Source organism: Dipteris shenzhenensis, chromosome 7, assembly GCF_047967505.1.
Source record: "Dipteris shenzhenensis isolate YYH24624 ecotype China chromosome 7, Dip_SZ_1.0, whole genome shotgun sequence".
In the NCBI taxonomy this organism is placed as follows: domain Eukaryota; kingdom Viridiplantae; phylum Streptophyta; class Polypodiopsida; order Gleicheniales; family Dipteridaceae; genus Dipteris; species Dipteris shenzhenensis.
Window position 1 is genome coordinate 3,961,091 of NC_141602.1, and position 18,776 is coordinate 3,979,866.

An 18,776-nucleotide genomic window follows, 5' to 3' on the forward strand; every position below is an offset into this window, starting at 1 on the left:
GTCAAATAATGTTTTTTCACCTTGGTGTAGAAGGCAAATGTGTTCGACATCGCGCGGAGAGCCCAAAAATGCTAAAACCCACTATGGCATGTATGGGGCCTGTTTGACTTCTGCCGCATGATGAGAAGGTTGGGAGTCAATGGGGATAGTTTGGGGGGCCTCTTGGGAGGTGTTTGGGGGGTTGGGGACACTTTTGGAAAATTTTGATTTTTTGGAGGGAAAAAAACTCGTGATTTTGGGGGCCCACGGGGTGAGGGAGGATAGGGGGACCATGAAAAAGTCAAGGGGGGGAGTAAATGCCCCAGGAGGTGGTGGAGGAAAGAGGAGGCAAGTGGGAGCCTAGTGGGGACGAAGGGACGTCTCTCCACTAATGAGAGGCCAATATGGAATCCTCCATTCTTTTAATGCCTAAGCCTTCCCGTTGGCTAGTTTACTAATCACAAATCTTAAGGGACTAATCCAAGAGGCCCTTTTTGAGTCCAAAATTCCCCTAATGATGCATCCACTATGAGGCTTCTTTGAATGCGCCATCTCATAAAGGTAATGTGCATTCTCTTTCATAGCTTTATTTCTGTAGAGTCTCATGGGTGAATATCTATATGTGGCATCGCCTCTCTCCCAAACTCGGTCTATGTCTTTGTTGGTGACAATGGTTTTCATGTGGTCTCACTTCCAACCTACGGATGATAGTAGGGGCTGGCATTGGCAATTGTGTGTGCCTCTTGTCTCCTTGTTGATTGCAGGGTAGCATTAGCCACATCCATTATGTTTGATGGCTATCTTGCTGTCATTAGGGGAGAATTGGGGTCTCCAAAGGGCCCCCAATTAGTGTTTCCTAATTTCAAGGGATTAGTGAGGTATTTGAGGTGTACCAATGGGAGTGCTCCTTTTTGTAGGGCAATGCCATGTTGAGGTGGAGGGTGGGCAGACCTACAAATAGCCCCTATTGGCTACTCCTCTTACACCAGGGACCACTCAAACCATCCCCCCTCCCAACCCATGCTTGACCCTTCTCCCATATGCACCTCCCCTAAACAAACCTACAAGTCATTCAAGAGGCAGTGGGCCCTTCTGGGCGAATTTTCCCCCCCTCTCAGCTTGTTACAAGCCTGCCCCCTCCTCTTCTCTGGTCCAGCTCGATTCTCCCTCCATTTTTCAAATGTGGGAACTCATTTGGCATCTTCTCTGCCCCCTCCTGCTCTGGTCCACTGTGTTTCTCCCTCTCCAGCACCTCTTGTGACAACTGCTCATTCTCTCTCCATTCCTAGCCATAGCACATCCTATAGTAGTAGTTGCTCATCCCCCTCTGCTCTTTCTTCCTCCATTCCTAGCTATAGTACCTCCTGTAGTGGCTGCTCATCCCCCTCTGCTCTTTCTCCCTCCATTCCTAGCTACAACACCTCTTGGAGCAGCTGCTCATCCCCCTCTACTCTTTCTCCCTCCATTCCTAGCTACAACACCTCTTGGAGCTTCTCTCAACCTTCAGTTGCACCCTCTATACCTTCTTCCTCTCTCTGCCTCTATCAGAGGTGCTCTCTTTCTCCAAGCTGCACTTTCTAGTCCAGTATTGTTGTTGTGACCTCTGTACAAGCATGGTGAGGAGACCATACATGTACTCTATGTCCCACAGGAGCAAAAATGCACTGGGTGAATGGGTGCCTTGCACCTACAGCTTGAATGATTGGAAAGTCATGAGAGGATCTACCAAGGGTCCACATAAGCTTCCCAAGAGCAAAAGAGGTGATCTTTTGCATGAATGGAAGGGCCGCATCATGAAGTTCAAGCTTGGGAAGAAAGGATTGCTTGCAAAGGTGCAACACATCTACATGGGGCCTTAAGGACATGCGCCTTCCTCCATCAAGCAATCAATCGATAATACCATCGCATTGTAAGTCTGCATTTTGTGTAAGATTTTGAAGTGTAATGAGTCAGCTTGATATTGTATTTTGAAATAGAACCAGTGTAATGAGTTAGTTTGAAATTGTATTTTGAAATAGCACTTGTGCATAGCAGATGTATTTCCTTCTGACTTTGAGGAGTGGGAACCAGTCGAGTGCTTCTTAGGTAAGTTTACTACCATTCATGAGGATTTAGGAAGGCAAATGCATGCTGGAGAGAAGTCCTCTACTTTGAAACAGAGAAATATCTATTGGCATAATGCCAAGTACATTAGTCCAAGGACGGCATCACGCTATGGCCATCTTCAATGCATTGCAACACACAACTTAAAGACATGGATTGCAGCATGGTGGACATAAGAACAATGCAATCATACAAGGAAAATATTGCAAAGGATGTGGGCATGGCCATGAAGTTTACATTTAGCTCTAAATGGGTAAGGTTGTCTTGGTTTATGCCTCTGCACATTTTTGCTTCTTGTTTTCAGAATATCTAGATGCATAGAACAAAAACCATGTGGTCATGCAAGTGCCTACATGAGAATGCCCTTGAGGAATTGCTTGGGGTGAATTGGGGAAGCAGGTCAGGTGAACAAAAGGGTGATATGTTTCAATGCCATGTATGTAAGGACAATGTGGTTGTCAAGTACCACATCTCCCACCAAATGTTATATTTTGCTTTCCAATATAGGCCTTGGAAGAAAACAGGTGGCAATTAGCTCCCCTTTGACTCTAACGACAATGATAATACAGGGGTAAGTTTATGTATTGGTTCTCATTTAGGAGATGTCAAGAACGTGACTGTCACGTCATAGTGGACTCTTAGGGACATGCGGGAACACCTATTGGTCATGGAGGATGGCATGTCTGAGTCCTTTCACTTTACCTTAAATGGTGACAAGGTAGGAAAGCATGCAGAGAAGCTCATGCATAGTGCCACTTTTATCCCTCCTGCAATATTGAAGATTGTAAACAATGTGGGGTGGAATAATTGTGGATTTTGACATTTTCCAATTAATAGTGGTGCAATTAATTTTGATGTTTTGAATGGTTTTGTTTCATGTCAATGTCAAGTTTTTCCCAAAAATTTTATAATTCTTTTTATTTTTTATATTTAGAACATTTGGGTATATATAGGTTATAAAGTTACTTTAGTTTCAAAGTTTCACTATCATAGCCATAGTTCTCCTAGCTACCAAACTACCATGGATTTTGCTAGGTCTGCCTTCCACGATTTCATCTCCCATACTCCATTAATTGATAGAGAGGAGGAGTTATTTCCAGTCTTTGATAAGAGGATAGATGTTCTAGGCACCTACTTGGGAGCCCGAGATGATTTTGAAGACCTCATCAAGTACATGCAAGACTACATGACGAGTTTTGCATATCAACTTGATGAGTCTACAAAAAGATGGGTCCCAATTGATTATTTGAAGTACTTGTTTAATCAAGAACCTAGGTTCGTGAAGCATTTAGTTCTCTTTCGAGCTCAGCTCACACCCCTAGGGTTTAGGGAGTGGACATTGATGACCTCCTAGCATGTGCATGTTGAGAGTTCACGCTCAACATCATGTGATCATGTGTGCATAGCACCATCACGTGATCATATGTGCATAGCACTAACCTTATAGAGTGCTATAAAGAAAAGGGTTAGATCCCCTAACCCTAACCCTAAAAGGGTTTGTATATATTCTATTTTTTCAACTAATTCTAGTGTACAGTTAGTCATTTGTGGTGTGCTCTCTAGCTGTGCCCTCTCTCCTCATCTCCACTCTTCTCCTCTCCCCTCTTCATATTTTGTCATGGTATCAGAGCTCCCTTGTCTTTCGCTGAGACATTGCGATTCTTGAGAGAGTGAGAGTGATTGATTGATTGAGAGATTGAGAGTTTGTGTTCATTCTTTCACTTCCATAGAGTGATAGAAAATTCCGTTCAATGAGTGGAGAATTCTGTCCATTCTCTTCTCTTGAGAGTTTCGAGAGACATTTCCATTGAGAGATTTCAGTTATGTTTTTTTTGAGAGAGATTTCATGGTGAGAGAGAGCTTTTGTAAGTCCATTATCTGTCCAGAGAAAGAAGAAGAAGAGTTCTTAATCTTTATGAGACTCGGAAGAATAGGGATCGGACTTCCAGCGTCCTAGCTAAGGCTACTGCTTTTCTACAACTACTGCATAACCACCGGGACCAACGAGCTCCTTCATCCACAAAGGTCTTCTACGAGCATCAAAGCTACAGCCCACAGTCTTCTATAAGGCACCTCCAACGACACCAACAAACAAAGGCTTTCACTCGAGCACCCCAGCAGCTCCATCAGCCCGCACGCCCGGCTCCTCTATGACGGACGTCCCTGGCAGCTCCCTGGCAGCTCAAGCTTCTCTGACCTCTACAACAAGCCCTCAGCATACCAGCGATCTACAGTCTCAAACATTTGCAGGTCAGCGTCATCAATCAAGAAGGTCGACGTAACGTTGCTTAGCCCATGCTCTCGGCTGGCTCCACTCCAAGGATGATCTGCTTCTCCACAACGCTTCTCCAACGAGCTTCTCCACAACTGCTCCAACGAGCTTCCACCATGTCTGCAGCACGCCAAGCCTCTCTGTTGACTCAACCGACCTCTACGACCTCTTGCTAGCCTCTCCTCCACGGGCTCTGCCGACTCTAGAAAGCCAACTAGGTAAGAACGCCTGAGCTCCCGATCAAAGCATCCCGACTGACAGCCATGGCTCCAACGGCCCATGCTTCGTTAACGAGCTCAAGAGCTGTCGTCGTCTAAGACGAAACAGAAAGAGGTTAGCTCGCCAATCGTTGACCCAGAAGATGCGCTCGTCGTCCCACTCTCTGATCTCTCGCTCTTTCTTTCCCCCGTCGATTAGTTTTCTGCCTCCATCGCCATCGCTGGAGCCGCTTCCTGCTTTTATTCCGGCTTGTTGAGGTCTTTGCGCACATTACTCCCGCAGCTCATTCGCATTTTGGTTGTTGCGTGAAGTTGTGTCCTTCTATCAACACGTGGCATCTACCCTATCATAAGGGTCACCACACAGAGGTGTGGTCAATCAATTGACACGTGGACCTTATCCATTGTAACCATGGTAAGGTTCATTGAAGATAGGGTTGGTCAATGCAACCCCAGGTCAAGTTAACTCTGGGTCAACTTAACCCCTGGCTGGGTCACCACGTGGTGAACATTGTGACACGTGGCAACCAATTGCCATGTCATCTTATCCAATCCACGTCACCATTGCCACGTCATCAGCCTATCCTCAGTGCCACATCATCACCAACTTGCCACATCATCAGTGACATGTCATCAGTGCCACGTCAGCATTACCACGTCACCCTGCTGACATCATCTATGCCACCTCAGCACTGCCACCTCAGCACTGCCACCTCAACAGTCCAGTCAGCACTGACCCCTGCAGGCACAGTCTCTTGCCAAGCACACTGTGCACACACTGCATGTGCACACTCCTGCCACCTCAGCACAGAGCTTCACTGGCACACCTCTTGCTAAGCACAGTGCCACATCATCACTGCATGTGACTCATAGTGACACATCATCATTGAGCACCATTTGCACTCCTTTTGCCCCTCCACCTAGATCAAGTCATATCTCTTGATCCAGGAAGAATTTGAGGGTGCTCCAAAAAGGAAAGTCGCTCGATTTTTCGTGCTCTACGTGCTCGTTACATCATGCGCACATTTCGGCGCAAGTTACACTCACATTTAAGCCTCGCCGACAAAACCACTTCCTTCACGCACATTTGCCTCTACATCGACGCATCTGACCCAGCACTTAAAAAGAACAAAAGAAAAGGAATTATTTGCTGCTCTTTCATCGATCGACAGTTGGTTTAGATCTAGATCAGAGTAGACTAGATCGCCATAGAGGGGACACTTTGAATTCCCCAAGTTGCCAATCTAAGCCATGCCCGAAATTCCCGACTAGTACCTACTCGGAGTCAGTCCATACGCTCACATCCGATTTCACATCATTACATTACCTGAAACCTTACGTTCATTAGTTCAATGAGCAGACTTCAGAGTTCAGAGGCATTGCAGATTGGTTCAGTGGGCAGATAGCACTTGATTTCACACACACATGCCACCATTGTAAAGCCTATTTGGCTATCTCACGGCATCGTGCACATCATTTTTCAGCCTTGTAAAGCCTCTTGGCTATTCCCGGCATCATTGCCACAAGCCTTGTAACACAGATCAGATCTTATATACTGCAGTTCTATCTTCACCGACGGTACAGAGATTTCACTTGGCATCTTCAGTGTATTTGCAGTTGATTCATACAGAGTTTTCCAGGACACTTTCTGAGTACATTGTTTGCACCATGTCGACTAGCAACCTCAATCTGGAGGCATCTGCTAAGTTAGACAACTCCAATTACGGTACATGGAAATACCGAATGGAGACCATTCTTGTGCTTCAGGACAAATGGGAGTATGTCGATGGATCCATACCTAGACCATTGGCCGATCCAGCCACCAGTAGCTCTACTCCATCTGTTGTCACAGCACCAACAACGGGATCTACATCGGGATCTATATCTACACAAACAATTTCCACACCAGTAGCAGATCCTGCCATTGCCCGAGCTCAAGCAGAATGGGATAAGAAAGACAAGTATGCCTATCACCTGATCAAGCAGAATGTGCAAGATATCATGCTAGGACAGCTCAACACAGTCAAGACATCAAAAGAAGCATGGGATATGTTCGCAGCTCTCTACGAGTCCAAGAACACATCCAGGATTCTCACCCTGAGAAACCAGATCAACCAGAGTTTCCGCAATAGCAGTGAAACCGGTCATGCTTATGTACTCCGCATCAAAGACTACAACAATCAACTTGCAGCAGCAGGAGAGACTATGAATCCCGCAGAAATGGTTCAAGTAATCCTGAATGGACTAGGAGAAGGATATGAGAATCTAGTCCAGAGTATTGCCATCCAACGGCAAATTCCAACACTAGAAGAACTTTAGTCAGTTCTACTTGTTGAAGAACTCAGGACTCAGGCCATTCAAGCACGTAAAGGTCATTCTAATGATCAGGCATTCACAGCTTCAGACAGAAGCAGAGGCAAAGGCAGAAACAGAGGTAGATCATATCAGAAAAGTGGTCATCATCAACAAAATCAAAGTCAGAATCAGCACCAGCATCAGCATCATCCTCAGCAACATCAGAATCAGCAAAGAGGAAATCATTCCAACCGAGGAAGATTCCAAGGACGAGGGAATGCATCCACCAATGTGTCAAACATTCAATGCAACTACTGTCACAAGTTTGGACACTATGAAAGAGATTGCCGCAAGAAGCAGTATGACCAAGGCGGTCAATCAAGCAGTAATCGAGGGAATTCCCGAGGAAGAGGAAATCATCGTGGTGGACATTCTAGTCACAATTATTTTGCAAATGAACATGGCAATATGTTTCTTGCAAGTGAGAAATTGCATCAGACTGATACAATGCACCTAGACACTGATTTCAATCCCAAAGAGGATTTCAGTTATCAAGTCGACCAAGTGGAATAGGATCCTTGGTACATCGACAGCGGTGCATCATCTCATATGACAAATCATCAGGAATGGTTCACAGAAATGAAGCCATTAGAAGGTCAAAAGAATGTCATCTACACAGCAGACAATACACCGAATCCGGTTCAAGGGACAGGTGTTATCCCTATGAACAATTTCACTGGTACAAAAGGATTAGTCAAAGATGTGCTCTATGTTCCGAAGCTCAGCAAGAACCTTTTGTCAGTAGGTCAAATGACGGAACACAACTACAAAGTCATCTTCGACGGTGATGAATGCACTATCAGAGACAAATAAGAGGTCAGCTAGTAGCAAAAGGTGTCAAGGAAGGACGCTTATACAGGATGCTAGCTACAGTACCAGATAAGCATGCCATGTCAGCTCAAATGCAATAGATGCCACTATCTACAAAATGGCACAAGAGATATGGTCATGTCAACTTCAAGTACTTGTTAGATCTCAGGAATCAGAATATGGCAATTGGGATTCCGAAGCTATAGTTTCTTGGAAAGGTTTGTGAAGCATGCTGCTTCGGCAAACAAAAGCGAACCAACTTTGTCAGAAGTACCTCTCGTGCACGAGGTATTCTTGATTTGATTCATACAGATGTATGGGGTTATGCCCAAACCCGCAGCATCAATGGTTCACTTTATTACTTGACCTTCATCGACGACTATAGCAGATATTGTTGGGTCTACTTTCTGAAAGAGAAATCTGAAGTGTTTGCCAGATTTCAAGAATTCAAAGCCATGGTAGAAAACCAAACAGGCAGAAAGATCAAGGTCATGAGATCAGACAGAGGAGGTGAATACATGTCTTCAGCATTCATGAACTTTTGCAAAACTCACGGTATTCGAAGACAATTCACATGTGCAGATACTCCTAGCAAAATGCAAGAGCTAAAAGGAAGAATGGGACTTTAGCAGACAGTGCTAGAGCAATGCTTAGTGAAAAGCATCTTCCGAATCAATATTGGGTAGAAGCAATAGCTACAGCTAACTACTTGCTTAATCGGCTTCCTACCGAACCGATACAAGGTATGACTCCTTATGAAGCATTCACTGGACACAAGCCACGCATTGGGCATCTCCGCATATTTGGTTGCATAGCATATTCCCACATACATGATGATCATCGTAGGAAATTGGATGCGAAGTCACGCAAATGCATCATGGTTGGCTACAGTGAAGAAAGCAAAGCATACAAATTGTATGATCCCATCAACCGCAAAGTCATTATCTCCAGAGATGTAATCTTCGATGAGGAATCAGAATGGAAAACCTCACCTACACAGGAGATAGAAGCATCGACTTCACAGTCATCTACAGAACAGGTTGATGAAGAAGAGCAAGAATTGCCAGCAACACCCCAAGCAGCGCCATAGCAGCTCAGACGGTCTACTAGGGAAAGTAGACCACCAGCCAGATTGACATATGCTCAGAAAGGCAAAGCAATTCAGGTGGAAACCACCAACTATGCTCTTATGACTACCATCATGGCTACAGAAGAGCCAGTGTACTTCGAAGATGCAGTAGATAAGCCAGAATGGCAAACTGCTATGAATGAAGAAATGGATGCTTTGTATAAAAATAACACTTGGGAATTATGCGACCTTCCACCAGGAAAGATGGCCATAGCCAACAAATGGGTATACAAAGTGAAGTACAATCCAGATGGCAGTATTCAGAGATACAAAGCCAGATTAGTTGCAAAAGGATTTGCACAACAGTATGGTCAAGATTATGATGAGACTTATGCTCCAGTAGCAAAGATGGATTCCATACGGTTCTTGATATCACTAGCGACACTCAGCAAATGGAATGTGTATCAGCTCGATGTCAAGAATGCATTTCTCAATGGTTATCTAGACGAGGAAGTCTACATGCAACAACCAGCCGGTTATGTTGAACCAGGAAAGGAGAACAAGGTTTGCCATCTCCAGAAAAGTCTCTATGGCTTAAAGCAAGCACCCAGAAGTTGGTACAGCAGAATTGACAAGTATTTTGCTAATCTGGGATACATGAAGTCCAATGCAGATCATACTCTCTACTACAAAGTTCAAGGGGAAGATATTATTATTGCACTTTTGTACGTAGATGATCTGATTGTGACAGGAAGCAAGGATAGCTTCATCAGAAAACTAAAACAAGACTTATCTGCAGAGTTCGACATGAAAGATCTTGGACTTATGCACTATTGTCTTGGAATTGAGTTCTGGAGAGATTCAGATAGCACATTCATGAGTCAGCTCAAGTATGTTGACAGTCTCCTGAAGAAGTTTCATATGGCAGATTGCAAGATTGCAGCCACTCCCATGGAACAGAGTTTGAAACTTACTAAAGATTCAGAAAAGCCTACAATCAATGACAGATACTACAGGCAACTCATTGGATCTCTTATATATCTGACAATCACACGGCCAGATATTTGTTATGCAGTAAGCTCACTAGCACAGTTTATGGCAAATCCAAAACAGTCTCACTGGAATGCAGCCAAAAGAGTCTTGAGATACATCAGAGGTACAAGACAATTTGGGATAGAATACAGAGGAAGTCATCCACGGTTGCATGGATACTATGATAGTGACTATGCTGGAGATCATGAGACCAGGAGATCGACACAGGGATATGCATTTTTCCTTGGTCAAGGTGCTATATCATGGTTGTCAAACAAACAGCCAACTGTTTCTTTGTCTTCAACTGAAGCAGAATATAGAGCACTCACTACAAGTGCATGTGAGGCTATATGGCTCAGAAGACTATTGTCAGAAACAGATTACTTTGATGAGTCAAAGCCAACAACAATATACTGTGATAATCAATCGGCTCAAGCATTAGCCAAAAATCCAGTATATCACTCCAGAACAAAGCACATTGATGTCAGAGAGCACTTCATCAGAGAAAAAGTGTTACTTGGTGACATCACACTGCAGCATTGTGATAGCAAAGAAAATGTTGCAGACATCTTTACCAAACCACTCGGTAAAGAGCTATTCGAGAAACACCGACTAGCTCTTGGTTTGATGCAGAGGAAGAACATTCCCATTAAAGGGGTGTGATGGAATGTAATGCTCAGTCCTTCTTCGATTCCCCAGAATCATCATCTTGAGGGAAGGCCTACTTCATGATGTTGATCTTGAGGGAAGGTGTTGAGAGTTCACGCTCAACATCATGTGATCATGTGTGCATAGCACCATCACATGATCATATGTGCATAGCACTAACCTTATAGAGTGCTATAAAGGAAAGGGTTAGATCCCCTAACCCTAACCCTAAAAGGGTTGGTATATATTCTATTTTTTCAACTAATTCTAGTGTACAGTTAGTCATTTGTGGTGTGCTCTCTAGCTGTGCCCTCTCTCCTCATCTCCACTGTTCTGCTCTCCCCTCTTCATATTTTGTCAGTGTAGTCATCGAAAACATAGGAAATAGGTTCCTATCCTGGGAAATGACCTTTATTTTCCTTCTCCAGGAGGGACAAACGGAAGAGGAGGCCTCGACCTCAAGCCCTGACCCTGCCCCTACCCTTTCCGATCCTCTTATTTCTGTAGATGAGCCCAACATCTATAATGAAGAGCCCATAGATGAAGAAGCTGAGGAGTGGGAAGCTGCATTAGCCCTGGAAGTACTCCAGCGACCTCCTGAACCCCATTCTACTTCTCAAATTCCATCCACCTCAATGATATGGTTTCTTGCTCCCCTTCTTGTCGATGGAGAATAATACCTCTTTCTCCATGACATAGAGGTTATGTTTGGTCTCCGGGAGGATGAAGCTCTTGGTGTCCTGTGTGGATACGAGGTGGACACGACTATGCAAGAACTTGGGTTTTTGGGAGCAGATGATTCAATAGAAGAGGTTCTTGCTTTAACACCGGCTCAAATCAAAGATGTAGAGACATCAATCTACTCCGACCTACCTGATGTTCCAAAAGAAGCCTCCACATCTTACTCCAGATAGCAGGAGGTCTCTGGATCCATCCTCATTGACAAAGAGGAAGGGATTGAGCATGATGACTCCATAGTGGTAAGAAACTATGAGCTTTGAATTTCTTCTCTCTTGGTATACTTTTGCTTTAATGGAATTCTAATATAATGTTGGACTGTTGCAAGAGGCATTTGAGGTCGACCTATTCTCATCTCGGCAATGCCTTGTTCGCAGTAGCTTTAATCGAGATCACTCACTGGCACATTACCTTGGCCAAGCAAAAGGGCGCTTTGTGATTATCCACAAAAATTTTTCTCCACATGGCACTGATGACCTCCTGAAGTGCAAGGCCTTGTCAAGAGTGATTGGTCATGCTGACATCAATCGCAATGCTGACAAGGTCATTTTGGTGAACCGCATGGCTACCCTCAATGCCTTTGGAACCAATTTTCAAGGTATGGCATTGATGGCAACAGCCATGTCCCTAGCCAACAACGAAAATAGCGTTGACTCTCTATCGACTAGGTTTAGAGCTAGGAGTGTATTTGGGAATTCAAAGCCCAATGTTCTCAGTGTTTTAGAGAAGAGAGAAAGGCTCTGAAGCCTTATTGTATAGAAATTTTATTTTATATGAATATAGATATACTTTTTATACAGTGCCCCATTTTATATTCTTTTACAAAATTTATTTTATACTGTCATTGTATTTTGTAACTTTAATTGTTGTTGGCATTAATATTTTCATTCACTATTTTGTTCAAAAGCATGCTATCAGATAAATATTTGTGCTATAATGGTCATTTCTAAGCAATCCAGTATCCTCCTAGCCTCTTTCTCCTCTCAGCCTCCTCCACTCCTCCTCCTCCTCTCAACCTCCTCTCAGCCTCCTCCTCCTCTCAACCTCCCCTCAACCTCCTCCTCTCAACCTCTTCCTCCTCTCAGCCTCCTCTTAGCTTCCTCCTCTCAACCTTCACTCATCCTCCCCCTCTCAATATCCTTAGCCTCCTCTCAGCATCCTCACCTCTTCTTGCTCTTAGCCTCGTCCTCTCAATCTCTTCCTCTTTTCTTTCTCCCATTCTTTCCATACTTATGAAGTGCTCATCTTCCCCTAGACCAAATGTAAGACACATTTTGAAGGAGTACTTCATTTTGGGATTGCGCAAAAGGGGCTTGTATGGAAGCGAGGGTAAGAGGACTATGTTGTGGAGAGAGAGAGAGAGAGAGAGAGAGAGAGAGAGAGATGGATTCCCATGCATTGTGTGTGTGTGTGTGTGTGTGAGAGAGAGAGAGAGAGAGAGAGAGGATGGATTCCCATGCTTTGCATGTGTGTGTGTGTGTGTGAGAGAGAGAGAGAGAGAGAGAGAGAGAGAGAGAGAGAGAGAGAGAGAGAGAAAAGCAAATGGATTCCTATGGATCATGATGTAGTGGACACAATGAAGATTTGATTTGATTCCTAGCTTTTTTTTATTTGAAGTTATTTTGTAGATATTTTGATTTCTATTACTAAGTTAATGATTTTAAAGAAATACTAATGATTGGCTTATTGTAATTGTCAGGATGCATGAAAATTGATCATTTAGGGACGTGCCAAGCACCGCTACTACAATATCTATGAGAAGTGAATTCATAACCACAATGGGACATGCCTTACAATGATTATTATTTTCTTTTATAGATCAAAAAGTTAAAGATCAAGAAGGTATTGGAAAGGCACATGGATGTAATACTATCTTTCATTAAATGGAAGCATTCATGTACATTGTCTAAAAATGATTTGATTGAATATACCAAGAATTTTTTTATACCACATTGGATATCTATATTTTGTTCTGTAAATTATCATATTAATTCTTTCATAATGTATTACTTTAGGTTAATTGTTGTATTTAGTTAGCCAAGACAACTTTGAATTACTACATGAATCAGTGATGATGAACAATAGGCTTGTGCATGGATGAGAGTAGCTAGGTTGTTTGTGGGATCTTGTCAATGAGGTGTAGATGAAAGTCTTGAAAACAACTGATGGGGAATGGATTCCCTTAGAATGAATTCATTTATTAGGTATTAGGTTGTCTTTGGGATCTTGTGGATGAGGTATAGATGTGTGTGTTGTGTTTGGGATTTTAAATCAATGGGTATATGGTCTTTGAAAATGTACTACTTTTAAAGATTATGTAGGTTTAGTTCGATATGAGTCTTTATTTACTTAATAAATCCCAATGGTGCCAAAATACACCACCTCATGCATGGATGAGGCAAATTAATATGTATTATGTTGTGTATCTAAAATATGTATGTAGCTATCAGCATCACACAATCTCCAACTCTCGTAGGCCACAACATGACCATTCTAGTGAAGAGCAGCTCCCACACACTCTCTGCATGCATCAGAATCCACATCAAAAGATTTATTTAAGTCTGGAACTACAAGGATCAGCTTAGTTGTTATCTTTTCTTTGATAGTGTTAAAAGCTATCCTTTGCGACTCTCGATATTGAAGACTATAGATTTATTGGTCAAATCATGAATGGGGTTGCTATATTAGCAAAGTGTTTGATGAATCATCTATAGTAGGAGCAAAGTCCCAAGAAACTACATACTTCATGTACCGAACTGAGGTCTAGCCATTCTTGTATGGCTTTAGTATTGGTGGAATCCATTTTCTCCTTGGAAATGACATGACCAAGATAGTGGATCTTGTCTAAAAAGAACTCACTCTTCTTGCCATTAATGTAAAGCTTGTTATGTCAAAGTTCTTGGAACAATGTGGATGCCTCTTATGTTCTTCTTTAGAGCTAGAGAACACTAGAATGTCATCAAAGAAAGTACTTGTAAAGTGCCTATAGGTCTTGAAAATCCCATCCATCATTTGTGGCTGGTGCATTTGTCAACCCAAAAGGCATGACTAAAAACTCATATAAGCAAAACATTATTTGGAAGGCTATCTTATGGATGTCTTGAGGATGGATCCTATTTGATGATACCCACTTTTCAAATCAATATTGTTGAAAATTGTGTCCCCTTTCAACCTATCCAAAAGGTCATCTACATGAGGAATTGGGAACCTGTCCTTAATAGTGTTGAGAGATCTATATACATTCGATACAACCCATCCCTTTTGTAGACTAGCACTTCTCAATACTTTCCATCAAAAGTGATGAACTTGATGGACTTACCACCTTTGTTGAAGTTTCTGCTTCTGGATTTAGATCTCCTCCTTTTTTGTCTATGAGGAGAATGCTATCAGAATGTGGAAGAGGAAGAAGAAGGCCTGCTAAGATATTCACCCATATTTCTTACTTCATCTTTTATGGGGCATTGAGCTCCTTATTCTAGAGGGAAGGACTTTTGGGTACACCTTCTTGAAGAATAGCATTGTCATGGGGATTTTTTTGAGAAAAGCGAAGTGAGAGAATACCTTCGATTAACTTCTTTGGGTGAAGCAGTAGGTTGCTTGGACATAATCTCATCAAATAAGTGCTAAAATTGAGGTATCTGCATCAACAATTGGTACTCCTATATTTTGACCTTAAGTGGTTGACTGCCATGTTTTGAAACCATGATGTGCAAGATGAAAAGTCAAAGCCAAACCAATTCAAAGCTTGGTTGAGCCAAAATAGCCAATCGCAAAGCCTAACTCCTCACAAGGAGGTAAATATGTGATGGGTGAAGACAAGAGCTGACTCATCAATGCGTGATGAAATAAGGGTGCGGGTTGCTTTTGGTTGTATGGTCCAACCAACTGCATAGGGAGTTGGGACCAAAAAATAGCAAAAAAAAAGTAAATCGTAGCTTCAAAGGACTGCAACACACAAGCAACATAGGTAGAGCTAGATCATAATGAACTAGGGACTCCTTATCTAGATCTTAGGTCAAAAATCTCTTTTCTACTCTGTATATCTCCAAATCATTGAACCTAAGTATTTCTTGGATTATTTTTACCAAGGAAAGTGGTGAGGCTTAGCTTTGATACCATTGAAACCTTAACTCAGCTCCCATGATCAAAAAACAACTCTCTAATGAATTGTCACTTAAGGAAACGAGGCCAAAACTGGATAGGAACCAAATAGCACCCAAGAACAAATAATACAGGAAGAGGGAATCCATTTGGAAGCTATAAAATTCCAATGCTGGAGTTGAGAAATAATTCATTATAGTGAGAGAATGAGGGAGGAGAGAGAGAGAGAGAGAGAGAGAGAACACTACACTAGGGGCCATAAATAAGGACTAGCACCCCGCCCTCGAAGTTCTTTATTGCAAGAGATTGACTTTGTATAACTGGCTCATAGAAGGAGTATGAAGCTGCATATAATTCTCAATACAACTTAGAGCTCAAGGGCTCTTCTTTTTTAAACTAGGCGTGGCTTGCACTTTTCCAAAAGCTAAACCTACCTCCTAGCCTAAGATAGGCTACTTTTAATAAAAGCTATCTTTTACTTCTTTTCTCCATAAAGAAATCACTTTTCTCCAAGTGGGGTGCCTTTTATGGGCTTTTGGCTCTTGTGGGCCATTCATAAAGTGGGGCGTCACTTATTCTTGTGTTTTGGCTCTCGTGGGACTTGCTTTTTGGTACTTGCCCCTTGAAATTTGGGCCTTTTTTGCATCTTAAATAAATATTTTCCAACACTTTAACCCATTAGAGGTTAGTTAAATGCATGCATACTAATCCTAGTTCATTGTTTTGGCAACCCCACAGTTCTCTTTCTTCATCCATGGTTGTTTACCATTTTAGATGTTATCTAGATTCTTATTGATAAGTTGTTAGGTCATTGATCTCCATCACTTTTGGCCATAATAGCATAATTCCTTGTATAAGTTCATCTGTTTGGGAGTGTCTTTTCACAAACTAATCTTGTGAACTATACAAAGAACTCTCTACAAACTCTATAATAGTATTCATAATACCTTAGCCTTTCCTTGGACTAGCTAGACAAGTTGGAACTTGATGATGCACTGGAGCATGAGTTGGTGGTGGTTGATGAGTCACCATGGGATTTCTCATTGCTTGTAGCCACCTCACATGAAACCTGATCGAAGAATTTTGAAACTTGATCGAAGCATTTTGAAAGTTTTAAAGCAGATCTTTTGGACCACTTTTGGTTGATCTTGATAAATACTATTTTCATCAACTATAATATCATGAGAAAGAATGAACTATCAAGGTTTTAGAAATTAGGGCAACTATATGCACATACAGAAATGCGCTGAGGGAGTGAGGCTTGTTTACTTGCCAAAAAAGAGAAAGAAAAGAACCATTAGGTCTTTTGAGCTTTGTCCTTTTTTCTTTTTTTTTAACGGAGAGCCATGTCATAGTATCTACCTCACTTCATATGCCCATATATTCCCTTTGCAATAGAGTTTCCCAACTTTTTTTGTTCCAAAACAAAGATCGACCATACGATTTTTTTGGAACTAAGTTTGGAGATCAAGATCGAGAGACAAGTTCGTTTATCAAAAGGGGATCTCCAAATTTGACTTCCAAGACCTCAACCTTGGTCTTCATTAGCTTTACAAAAGTAAATAAAAGGGATGGTATGATGCACTTATACATAGATTACCGAGCTCTAAATAAAATCATAATAAAAAATAATTGTCATATGCCTCACATTGATAAGCACTTCGATTAATTGCATGGGGCTAAATATTTTACTAAAATTGCTAATGTCTACGTATCAACAAGTATGAATTTAGACGGAAAGATGTATCCAAAATGCCTTTCATATTAGTTATGGGTGTTATTAATCTAAAGTAATGCCATTTGGTTTAACCAATGCTCGAGCAACATTTATAACACTTATGAATAATGTTTAAAGGCCATATTTAGAAAAGAAAATGTAGTAGAACTAGATGATATCCTCATCTACAAGTGAAAGAAAGAAGCATATAGAACATTGGAGAAAATTGTTCCAATTGCTTAGAGATAACTCTCTTTTTAGTAAATAGTCCAAGTGTGTACTTAGGATAATCATATTCAAAGAAGGGATCCGTATGTATCCTAAAAAAGTAAGGGTTGTACTTGAATGGCCACGTCCCACAAACTTAGAGAAATTACAAATAGTCTAGGATTTGTTTAGATTTTATAGAAGACCCATTCAAGAATACAATTGAATAGCTATTCCGATGAGGGCTCGGCTTAATGGGAAGGGAAGTACCTTTATCTAAACAAACCTCAAACGAGGAGGTTTGAAAAACTAAAAGCAACCATAGCTATAGTCCCTATGTTAAAGGTAGTCGATTCAAACAAACCATTCATGGTTGAAATGCATGCTAATAATTTTGATGTTAGAGTGTTACTTCTACAAAGATGTCGACTAACAACTTTTGAAAGTAAGAAATTAGACCACACTCAAAGCAATTACTCAACATATGAGAAGAAACCATTCGCTATAGATTATGCATTAAAGAAATGGAGGCACAATTTACATGGTACTAAATTTGAGATCATATTTCATCAAGAAAGTATCACATGGATTTGCAATCAGCCAGACCTTAAAGGAAGAACTTAGGTGAGATCTCGGCTAGATGGGCTATCTAGCTGAACTGATTCAAGAATTGGCATAGCTTAAGGGGGAATTCAATGTGGTAGCATACTCCGTAAGGTGAATGCCAATGGTTAATGAATTGAGTTTTACTCAATTTCAAAAAGATTTCCTTAAAAAACGTCATGATCCTTACTTTTCTAAGATATGGGATCCAATAGGTCAAAGGGGCTTTCATCAAGGAATCATATGGTAGTGGTGAGACATGACGGGTTCATTAAAAGTTGGTATCTGCTCTACAAACATAGAGTGTGTACCCTAGATAATAATGACACAAGCACCAAATCCGTTTTAAGTGTCATGATAGTCCTCATGTAGGAAACACAGGAATTTGAAGATGTATGCATTTCTGAAAAGGAAATTCTTTTGGCCTACAATAAGTAAGGTTGTCCAAGATTATGTTTTTTAGAGAATTGTAAGGGAACAATCTAAAGTTGAGTGTCTTAAGGTAGGAAGTCTACTACATCCTTTTGATTTTGTTTGGAAAATGGGAAAAATCTCTATGGACTCTATTGTTGGATTACCTAGGACACAAAGGGAAAATGACTCTATGTGGGTTGTAATGAATTCATTGACCAAGATGGCTCGATCTATTCCAAAAAGATGTTAAAAGTCCTAATTTAGCAAAGCCATTTGTGGAGCATATTTATAAATTGTATGGGCTACCAATTGTGGTATTATTTACTGACTGGGATAGCACATATAATAGTCATTTTTGGAGGGCTATTTTGATGAGGATGGAAACTACTTTGAATATGAGCACTATAGACCATCCACAGAGTGATGGTCACACTGGAAGGGTCAACTAGGTCATCGAGGATACACTTTAGACATTTATGAGTAAAAAGGAAAACTAATGGGGAATAGTAT